The sequence below is a fragment of the Triticum aestivum genome, chromosome 2B (genome assembly GCF_018294505.1).
Source record: "Triticum aestivum cultivar Chinese Spring chromosome 2B, IWGSC CS RefSeq v2.1, whole genome shotgun sequence".
Taxonomy (NCBI): Eukaryota; Viridiplantae; Streptophyta; class Magnoliopsida; order Poales; family Poaceae; genus Triticum; species Triticum aestivum.
This window is the reverse complement of record NC_057798.1, coordinates 738,165,427-738,174,546: the sequence shown is the minus strand read 5'-3', so window position 1 is coordinate 738,174,546 and position 9,120 is coordinate 738,165,427.

The window sequence follows — 9,120 nt, the reverse complement described above, 5'->3', positions numbered from 1 at the left end:
GTCACAGATATACCACATGTGGTGATCCACTGAAACCCAAACTGCAGATGAGGAAGAATAATCACCAGGTATGCTTATTAATAAAGAAACTTCTATTTCATATGCTAGGTAGTTTGATTCTCATTTGCTTTGTTAAATCACTACTGGAAACAGGGAATTTGCCATCAGCCAGCTCTTTGCCATCTGCCAGCTGATGGCAAAGAACGTCTTTGCCATCTGCTTATAAAAAAATAGATGTCAAAGAACTAAAAGACGGCAAAGAACATGGTTGCCATCAGCCAATTCTTTGCCATCTTCTAGTGGATGGGAAATAATCTTTGCCATCTGCCAGTAGATGGCAAAGAGGTTGGCAAATCCTGTGGCCATCAAGAGTGTAATGGCGTACTAGCCCCACCTGTTTGCCATCTGCCAGCAGAAGGCAAAGATTCTTTGCCATCTGCTAGTAGATGGCAAAGAGATGGGACTATCTCTCTCCTTGCTAAAAAAAGCAAAGAGTGAAAAATTATAGAAAAGAAAACCCCCAGCCTCCCTAAAAAAACCCCAGCCACCCCAAATCAGTCTCAGCCCACTCCCGTGCATGCTGGATAGGGTTCCCCGCCACCCTCACCGGTCGCCGTCGCCCTCACCGGTCGCCACCGCCACCCTCACCGGTCGCCACCGCCGTCGGTTTCCCCAACATGGTCGGAGGATAGGCCATCCCGCCGATCCATTCCCGCCCCACTGCGAGGGAGGAGACCGACTAGTTGCGCCTCCCCGCCGGTCGCCGCCCGCCACCCCAAGGATCAAGGCCGGCCGCGCCGGTCCCCGTCGGTCGCTGCTCTGGATCCAGGCCGCCCACCGCCCCGCCCCCGTCAACCCGGTCTATTTCCCACCGGATCCCATCTTCGTCGCCGTCCGACGCGCCTTCTTCAAGGAGCTGCGACCCCATGTCTCAGAGGAGCTAGCCCCGACGCCATTGATGCCCGAGCGGCGCTCCCAAGCTAGGAGCGGCACCAGGACGACCACGCCCCCGAAGCCTAAACTGCAAGGTGGGCTCGTCCCCTTCTCTTCTTCCCTATGGATCAGTGTCTTGGCTCATGTTCTCTGTTCTGTACATGTGTGCAGTTTATTTTCAGAGTACTTGTTGTGTGCAAAATCCTACCCTGGCGCATGTTGTTGGTTGTTTAATTCTGGAATCACAAGTTAATGCATTTTGCTATGTGGGTACTGCAATCTTATATCTTATATCTTATATTTACTAATCGAAAGCACCATAAGAGCACCATACGAGGCACCATGTTAATCCTTAGAATTAAGAACTTTTAGCCATTTGATCAATATGGCCACTCTCCTTCCACTTGCAACTCATGCCTTACAAGCGTATGGTATGGGGCAGCCGACCCCTACAGCCGGTCTTTCTAATCCTCCATATCCACGTGTCATCCCTTTTACCGTTCTCAGGTTCCAGCCTCTCAATGAACGCCTTCCTTTCCAAGTTAGGAAACTTCCCATGTTCCATCAACTGACCATCCTGAAAGTCAAGGTTCAATTTTTGGACAATAATTGAATTGGAGATGTATCAATAATAGTGCGCAGCAGGTCGGGCGGCCGTAGTCGTCCATGAGGCTGTGGATGAATGCTGGGCGGACGAACGATGGCGGGCTAGCGGTGCAGCTGTCCTTCGAGTCTGCAACCCATTACTCCTAGCAAGCAAGTAAGCTTGTGCTGGAAAATTGCTGATCTTCTCCCACTGGCTAAATTCATGACAAAATCCCAATAAATAGGCTTGATTGATAACGTTTGATAAAGACAAATTCGTTTTTGCATGTCCATCTATGAGCAACCTTAAATAAGGGCTGCAAGGAACTGATGGAAGCCAGGTACGGTTGTCCGCATCACCTCCAGAAGCATCATGAAATCACGATAGTAGGGTTGTACGACTCTGTTGGCTGCAACAGTACAAACGTAAAGTAGAACATAGGCCAACAAGTTCAATTTATTACAGTTCACGTTAATTCTTATAAAAGGCTGAAGTTTAGTGGTGTTTTTCTATGCCAGCCAATGTTAGGTAATGGATTTTGTTAATGTTTCCTATGACGATGATTTTGGAGTTGCATATATTGTTTCTTCTAGATACGCGCTAAGTCTTCAATTATCCTGTATTGTATATATTCTTTTTCTGCATTGCTGCATTAAACAAAGGTACGGCTTTGACTATTTTCCTATACATATCACATTGACAGAACCATGCCTGAAAGAGTAATATCTTCAAGCGATGAAACTTTGAATGGAACAACAGCTTGCAAATTATATGTTAGTGGAGATCCACCAGAGATAAAATTGTTTATTTTGGGTCTACATGTTGTCAGCTAAAAACTGTTTTCACTGAATTAGTAGATCTAAACCTTGATCGTACTTTTGTTTCTTTGTAGTAGTCCCAGACTGAACCATACTTCCACAAATATACCTCTGTGACATATTCAAAAGCCAATTAAACATAAACAATCAAACTTCTAATTAGTAAATAACAAAGGAGTATAATTCTGTCGTTCCATAAATAACCATTGCAAACGGCTATAACTTCTACAATGCCGTAATTATTTTGAACATTTATAAGTTTCCGTAACATATGTACGTGGTTGATGTTATTTTCAGATTTATTCCGGAACAAAAAGATGCAATTCCATCACGATTAGTTTGAGCAGATACTCCAATTTGTTCCAATCGAAACTAAAATATTACTACAACCATTTAAGAACAGTTCAATGGAAAACTGATGTCAAGTCTAAGAGCATGTACTATAGTGATCCTAAATTACTATTTCTGTTTACAATTGTTTGTAATTTCATTGTTGTCCCAAAATATGAACATACAAACACTGTTGAAGGACATTTACTATGGCAGCTTACTATTCTCGGCCGTTCGTGTAAGTACATCAGTTTAATCTGTTTGTATATTATTTGTAGAACCTCATTGACGTAGCTAGCTTTAAAGTTTCCATGCTCACTTCATTCTAGATTGTTTCATATATAAGCTATAGTTTCATATATTTCTGTTTGTTATATGTTTGTTTTTTCCACGAACATGCTACCAGACGTTAGAAATCAAGCGCTCCAAGGTGGCGCAAGGGTTTAAAACATCCAAAGAGAGAAGAGCTAAAAAACCAAGGCTATGTACCTTTCTCACTTGCTCTTTGAAACACAATAATTGTTTCAATCATTCCCGTTTTTATTTGTTAAATCAGAATTAATTGTCGGCTAGAATGCAAGGGTAGTGGAGCATTTAACATCTGAGAAGCTATTTCACTAAATGGTCTACAATTGCTAACTGAGATGAGTTACCACTGTATTTTTCTTCTTCTAATTACAACATGTATACATGTGTGTTATAAGTTCAATTATATATGAAGATGCCTATATGTTGTTTTTCAATTTACTTCCACAAAACCACAAACCGGGTATTCCTATTGTATTTCATACCTTATGGATCAAATAAGTATATGGTATTTACTTTTAGTAGGAACGTATGTATGTTTGCCACAGGGATAGTAAGCCTTTGCATAGTTTCAAGACATATCAATTGTGATTAAATTATCTTTATCTCTAATAACTAGCCCGTGCAGTCACACGGGTTGACGACTAGTGACTGCTAATGTGTAAACAAATTTCAGAATAGTAAAATGCATTTTTTGGCTATGCGGAAAATGTACTGCTATATGTGTGTAGTTATACTGCTAGTGGTATATGTGTGCAAATGTACTGCTATATGGTTCATATGCGTAAACTTTTGTTGTATGACATATAACAAAACTGGTTATTCATCTTTATTATAACTTGTCTTAACTGGGAATATTTGTGGCACTGTAGTACACGCACTAGCAAAAAAGAACGGTCTAGGGGTGAGCTCGACTATCATCTCTTCCCCCTCCCCTATTTGCTTTGTTTCGGTCGTCGTGCCGATGCCAATAGATTTTGCTTCCATGTCAAGTCTCATAACCTAGGCGTCTCCCGTTCGAAAGGGCAACATCTATAAATATGCATTTCTTTGCATATTTATAACCGTCATAAGATTGTCCATCTGGAGAGCATCTCCCGTTTGAAAGGGCGACATTTATGGCCATCTGGAGAGCACAAATGAAACTTGCTTCAACAAAGTTGTATATTCAGTTATTTCTCTTTTAGCTGTTGCTTGTCATTTTATTTGGCTGTCTTTTAAAGTTTTTCTACATGTTCGATCATTACCAGAAAGTGATCTTTTAAGAAATATCTTATACACACTGACATCAAGCTTAGAAGATTCAGTAAAGATTTAGGATATGCTTATAGATGTTTTGAGGATCATGTAGCATGCTTTTCTTTACAGTCCACTTTTGCCGGATAGAATTTATCTTTGTCCCTTTGATACCATGACACCCAGACACAACACCCCTGACCCCCGACACCTCTTCGACTTCCTATTGACTGAACAGGTGCTTTTCGGCCTTCCATAGGCCGATGGGGTCATATATTTATGAACTATGAGTTAGGTCATATATTTTCCGATTTTGTTATGAAAAACATCATAATATATTTGTGTTGATTAGGTGGATTTAAATGTGCAGTTGTTTCGTCGCTATGAGGGTCTGGTGTTCGAAAACCTCCCCGTGTGTTCATGCTAACGAGACATTACAAATGATCTTTAATTTGGTGCAACATAACTCCCAACAAGCATCGACGTCTGCCATTGGCGCGAGCAAGAACCCTGATCCTCCTCCGTCAGCCACTACCGCGAGCAAGAACCTTGATCCTTCACCTATGAGTTGACGGTAAGTTTTGCCTAGTGCTTTTCCTAATTAGCTCCAAAATGACCTATTTAACCTAGGATAGCTCTAAAATGACCTATACTTAGCATTTTTTCCTCCAAAATGGCTTAATATGCTTAGCTAGCTCAAAAATGACCTATTTAACCTAGGATAGCTCTAAAATGACCTATACTTAGCATTTTTTCCTCCAAATGACTTAATATGCTTAGCTAGCTCTAAAATGACTTATGAAAAGACATTTTTTTTAGCTTCTAAATGACTTCATATGCTTAGCTAGCTCCAAAATGACATAATAAACTTATTAGTTCCAAAATGACCTTACTTAGCATTTTTTACACCAAAATGACTTAGTATGCTTAGTTAGCTCAAAAATGACATAATAACCATACTTAGCTCCAAAATGACCTATATTAGATATAAGTTGCATCATAATAATCTTCACATTTTAGTTGCATCATAATAATTTTCACATTTTAGTTGCATCATAATAATCTTCTTCTTCTAGTCTTCTTCTTCTAACTTTCTTCTTTCCCATTTTGTAGATTTGCTTCAGATCACGGAAGCTTGGGTTGATGGAGTGCTTGTCTTTAGTTTTTGTTTTGACTTTGTGAAACTTGCTACCTATGATGAAACTGTGTAATATTGATGAAACTATGTATATGTATGGATGAAACTTGCTACTATTGGTAACATGTGTTGGATATGTGTTCGATATATATGTGTTCATGACTATTGGTAATATGTGTTGAATATGCTATATTGGTCATATAAATATATTTGTGTTTGATTTTCTGTGAAAATGAATTGATATAAGAAAAAACAAAATTAAATGGGGCAATATAGGCACTTTGCCATGTGCTGGCAGATGGCAAAAAGCTTTGCCATCAGCTGGCAGATGGCAAAGAGGCCACGTGTCATCTACATGTAAAATTTGGGCTGGCCTATTTGGGCCCTTTGCCATCTGCCAGCAGATGGCAAAGCTCTTTGCCATCTGCTGGCAGACGGCAAAGCATGCAGCCTTTGCCATCTGCTGGCAGACAGCAAGAGCCTGAAGCCTTTGCCATCTGTTGGCAGACGACAAAGAGCCTGCAACCTTTGCCATCTGCTGGCAGACGGCAAAGTATGTCGTTAGCCTTCTAACGGGGCTAACCCCGTTAAGAGGCTTTGCCATCTGCCAGCTGATGGCAAAGGCACAGGCTCTTTGCCATCAGCCAGCAGACGGCAAAGAAGCATTTGTCGGCAGGGTTTCAGACAAACTGTTTGCCATCTGCTGGCAGATGGCAAAGCCTTTGCCATCCGCCGACCATGCCTTTGCCATCTGCCATGGCAGATGGCAAAGTGCCAGATTCCAGTAGTGAATGTGCAGGAGAATAGGTCAGTCTACTCTTCATCTACCAGAGCTACTACAGAAGTGGTTGCACCCCACCACCACCATCAGCACCAGCCATAGCTAGGAAGAGGCCAGCAACAGCCCCAGCTACTCCAGGACCAGCAAAGAGGAACAAGGCTGCTGCTTCTGCTACTCCAGGACCATCCAAGAGGAACAAAGCTGCTGCTTCTGCTACTCTAGCATCTGCCACATCAGCACCTGCCAAGAAGACCAAAGCAACCAAGAAGATAAGGGCTCCTAGCACATCTTCACCAGCCAAGAACACAAGGTCATCCATTGTCTCTCCAGCAAAGAACACCAGAGCATCAACAGCTAGCAGAGGAGGGGGTACACAGTTTTCAATGCTCCAAGGCAAGCTGCTCACTCTGAGATGGAGATTGGGTCCAAGAGGGTTAGGAAGCCAACTGGAAAGTGGAAGGCATATTTCACTACTAGTGGTAACTACTGAAGATTCCAATAATTGGAAAAGATGTCTTGTTTGCATTGTATGAGTGCTTAAACCTATGTATTTGCTTGCTGAAACTTGAGTGTTTGTATTATGAAACCTATGTATTTGCTTCCTAAAACCTGAGTGTTTGAATTATGAAACCTGAGTGTTTGCATTATGAAACCTATGTATTTGCTTGCTGAAACCTAAGTGGTTGCATTATGAAACCTGCGTGTTTGTGACTTCTGGGTTGCACTTCACATTGGTGCTAGATTGATAGAATCCCAAAACACTGATGCAAAGTTTGATATATTCACACAACACTGATGAAAACATTGATAGATTTATTCAAACATTCATAGATTCCACCATCCAAACATTCTTTCATACAAAGAGTTGTATAGAAATGGAAGGGATACATAGCTCAGACTCTCATTCATACTGAAAATAACTACTAGCAACAATCTCAATCGTAACGCTTGAAGAAACGGCGCCACTTTGCTCTGGTAGAAGGGTGAGGAGCGAGCACTGCTTGTGCCCTAGCCCACCTGATGATCTTCCCTGAGCTCTTGCACCTGCCGCCAGGAACAAGAACTGTGAACTCATCTGGGTTGCACTTCTCCAAGATCTTGTCTGCCAGCCTCCTCTTGAACTCCATCTCCCACTCCAGCTCCCAAGCTGATGGCATGGGCACTGCAGGGCGAGCCCTTTGCCTCCTCACATCCACTGCATGCACTGCCTCCTCTTCCTCATCTGTCACCTCCCCAAGCTCTGGATCCATCTAGGGTTTCTAGAGGTTGGGTGTGGCGGCTGGGTTCTGGACAGGGAGGAGGGTTGGTGGAGGAGGCTATTTATGAGCAGTGGAGAGGCATCTAGAGTTAGTATGCCTAGGTTTGTAAACATAACTGGGCCAGAACAAGCCCAGGTACAAAGCACTAATAAACACACTTCAACTATGTTATAAAGATAAAAAACACATAGCATAGTCTAGTAGTGCTTATCACTGACTCCATAACATAGCATAAGAGGTTCAAATACCAGTTCCAACATTCATTACAACATACTTCATAACTTAGCATTAAAGGTTCTAGCAGCATACACTATAGTTCTTAACATTGGCATAGACATAGACTAGATTAGCTTCACATTCCCCAAAATGTACACCCCATATCTTCACATCAGATTGTTAGACCACATACTTATAAAGGCTTTGGATGTACTTCACCAATTGCAGAACACACTTCATGAATCAAGGATGGCCTTGATTATCAAGTTTCTCCTTGCTTGCATGCCCATCATTCAGCAGCTCATTAACCACATGCTCAAGCTTGGCCTTCTCTATCTTAAGCAAATCTCTCTCCTGTTCAACCTCCTTCATTGCCTTCCTGGTGTTCTTGATAATGTCAGCTCGACTCTGCAAAATGCACCTTTGTTCCTTGGCAAGTTTGAGCTTCTCCATCTGAACCTCCAACTTAGCACTCTCTTCTACGTCTTTCTTCTTCTTCTCAAATTCTTCCTCCTCAAATGCCTTCTGGTAATCCATGTGGTCTACCCTACCATCCTGCCAATCAAACATCTTGGATATATCTTGGACAAGCTTTGTGTACTCAATGCACAACTTGTCATTTTCAGTCTTAAGCTTGGCCAGATGCTTCTCATACTTCTGCTTATCAACTACCCTGCCACAATTCTGTTCATGGAACATGTCCCACAACCTTAACAAGCAATTCTGAAGAATTGGAGGCCAAGGCTGGTCAACCCACTCAGTAACACCATAGTTAACACCTTCACTCTGCACAATTGATATACACATCACTAAGTGCACTGAATTTAATAACAACAAATCATGTTAGACTAAGAAACTGAAGGTGAGGCTAAACTGAATATGTTGTTTAATATAACAACTCAAACTACAACTAAAACCCAACCTGCTTGTACAAGTTCATTCACAGATATATGCTTCCTATACAAAAGCATATTGCAATTCATCCTTAAAAATACAGTGTAGGTTCAGAAGAGCAACTTGTCAACATAATACTGTGTGGGTTCAGAACAACAACTTGTCATCCTTCTAAAAACATGTGTGGGTTCAGAAGAAAATGATTCCAATTAAGGTATTATACCTGCTGCACTGGACAACCATAGAAACGCCTTCCAGTTAAGGTTCCTTCAAATGTCACACACTTAATTGGCCTCATGTGGTGCATCATGCATGTGGGTTCAGAAAGCTCCAGCTGGTTACAGAAAAGAGGCTCCACGGTGGTGTCAGGGGTCTCCTACATGAACACATCAACAAAATCACCTTAGCTCACAGAACCAGACATAGATCGAAAATTAATTCCCCAATCCAGCAAGAACCCTAACCCTAACCCTAGTTTTGAAGCATACATAAACATAGCTCAAACAGCAACCATAACCCTGCCTACTAAATAACAATAACCAAAGCTTACCCTAGCTCACAAAGATGAACCCTAACCTAATCTAGCTCCTAGATGAACCCTAACCCTTGCTCAGCAGATCGAA